Source organism: Rhincodon typus, chromosome 32, assembly GCF_021869965.1.
Source record: "Rhincodon typus isolate 14 chromosome 32, sRhiTyp1.1, whole genome shotgun sequence".
Taxonomy (NCBI): Eukaryota; Metazoa; Chordata; class Chondrichthyes; order Orectolobiformes; family Rhincodontidae; genus Rhincodon; species Rhincodon typus.
This window is the reverse complement of record NC_063363.1, coordinates 5,240,023-5,242,603: the sequence shown is the minus strand read 5'-3', so window position 1 is coordinate 5,242,603 and position 2,581 is coordinate 5,240,023. Positions and strand designations below refer to the sequence as shown.

General features: G+C 40.4%; 1 pseudogene; it reads right to left on the bottom strand.

The window, feature by feature from the left end:
- Positions 1-501: 501 nt before the first annotated feature.
- Positions 502-1,185, bottom strand: LOC109930311 (annotated as a pseudogene).
- Between the last annotated feature and the right edge of the window lie 1,396 nt (positions 1,186-2,581).

Below are 2,581 nucleotides of genomic sequence, written 5' to 3'. Positions count from 1 at the left end.
GACCCTCCAAAGGGCATTCCACCCAGACCCCACCACCCCCATTCCCCATAACCCCACATTTATCACGGCTAATCCACCTAGCCTGCACAACCCTGGACGCTACGGGGCAATTTAGCATGTCAAAACAATTGTCTTTGTACTGTGGAAGGAAACCAGAGCACCCACAGACACGGGGAAAATGTGCAAACTCCACACAGTCACCCAAGGCTGGAATCAAACTCAGATCCCTAGCAATAGGAGGCAGCAATACTTGCCACTAAACCACGTGCCATGTGGCTGTGTGTAAAGTTTCGTTAGATAACGTTCCTCTGAAGTGCCTTGGAGTGCTTTACCATGGCAAAGACATCATGTAAGTGCAAGTTTTTGATGACTGTATTCCTAATAAATTTTGGAAGCAACAATGCCATCTTTTAGAACCCAATACAATTTTCACAATTCAGGTGCTGAACCTCTTGTCCATTGTTATTGCAAGATACCAAAGACTGGGTTTTGTTGATACTGCTAAGCCTTGTTATGCAAAAACACTCCAACAATGACAAAGATGTCCCAAAGGCAGAGTATGCAGTAATCCTGTTGCTGAAGATGATGATACTGAGCCAAATCGAAAGGGCATGCTTCACAGTATTGGCAACACTAAAAGTAACAGGCAATATCTTTCCCATTAAAGCATATGCAGTCACGCTCCAAATATGGAATAACATTCCATCAATAAGAAGCAGCATCGTAAATACCTTGGTCAAAATTAAAACTTTGTCCATTTTTCCCCAATGGGAATTATGGGAATATCCAAAAGAAACATCCACATTAATATTATCACTGGGAGTAGAACTACAGTTCAGGTGGTGAGAATTTATATTTGTCTCCACTAAGCAATTTTTTTTGAAGAAGAGAAGACATTATGTAAACAGTCCATGATATTGGTGGACAATGCTGCTGAGAAGCCATGTTAAAGAAGCATGTTAAAGTTGATTTCTGAGCCTGTACACAATGCCAATCCACCCATTAATGGCATTAAAGACTTGAGAACCCATAAACCTGTGCACTCTCCCGTAATTAGCCTAAACATAATTACAGTGAAGATTGGCACTGAACTTTTTACACTTTCTGTAAGTAAAACAGCTAGATTTTTTAGGCTCACTAGTCCCAAAACAACAGTAGTAGACTCATTAATCCTACAAAGAACATAATCTAAGGAAGCTGGATGGGTATTCCGCTCGAGGATGAATATTCAGTTGATATTCAGTTCCCACTTCTGCACTATTACCTCTGGATTCTCTCAAGAATCTATTTTGGCTACCGATTTCTCATCCAGATTCTTCTCTTTGGCAAAATCATACAAAAACATATGAGCTTCCGTAAATACACCGACAACGCCCAACTCTACCTCACCAAAACCCCCTCTCAATCACGCTCTGCTTCTGGTTTGCCACTGTTAGTACACATCCAGTGCTGGAGGATGAAACATTTCTTCCAACCAAACACAGAAGACCAACGTCAATATCTTCAGGCCTTGCCTCAAACTCAGTGCATTAGATATCAATTCCATCCCTCCCACTGACTGAGGTGTCACCAGATCATTAATAACTTGAAAGTACACTTGATCTCAAGAGTCTCTGTCTCTGTTTCTTTATCAATGAAGATGCATTTCCTGCAAGTCATCATGTTAAAAGTTTTCAGCTGAAGGAAATAAAAAAACTTCCAGAGGACACATCATAAGATGCTGCACTCCACCAAAATCTGGGGAATGTATTTAATACATTTCTTCCTTGTGTTGGGAGTAGCCTTTCAATTAACAAGCTCTATTTAAACCTACATAAAAATCATTTGAATTCAATACTGCCTCAGCTCACCAGCTGAAGTCCTTGCTTAAGCCTTTATTATCTCTAAATAACTGCTCTTATGGTCTCCCGGCCAGATTCTCACTTTCCTATCTCTGAACATCCAATACAACGAAGTCTCTGGAGATTTCTTTTGCTGGACTCTTGTACACATCAATTTTATTTGCTCCACCATGGGTGGTTTTGCCATCTGCAGCAGCCTAATCCCATAGTGCCAGACTTTTCTCCCAGAGCTGCTCTGCCTCTCTACCCTCCTTTAGAAGGCTCCTTAAAACCTTTGCCAGTCCTAGATTCTCCTTAAGAGACTTGGTTAATGAGTATAGATTGATCGTGCTCCTGCAAGCGTATATCTTGGGATATTTTATGACATTAAAGATGCTACAGTATGAAACTGTTGTGGTTATACATATGTGGCGAGTACTTAGCTCTATCGAGAAAGGATTGAAATTTTAAAACTATACACTATATTCTATACAAATTAACACTGTATTGAGTTAAAAGTGGCTTTCAACCTTAGGATCTGCTACGTAAGAAACAGTAATTAAAACAAGATTGGAAAAATACCTACTACAACAGTCAGGCATGCAATACAGACTCAGTTCCCCAGATACAAATCCTTAACGTTCCAATGACTGATGAAAGATTAGTTGACGAGGCAGATCTGGTTGCACATTCACTCTTCAAAGAGCAGCTGCCTTCATTAATTTGGAGATAGTAAGACCCGCCGATGGACAATTCTTCCA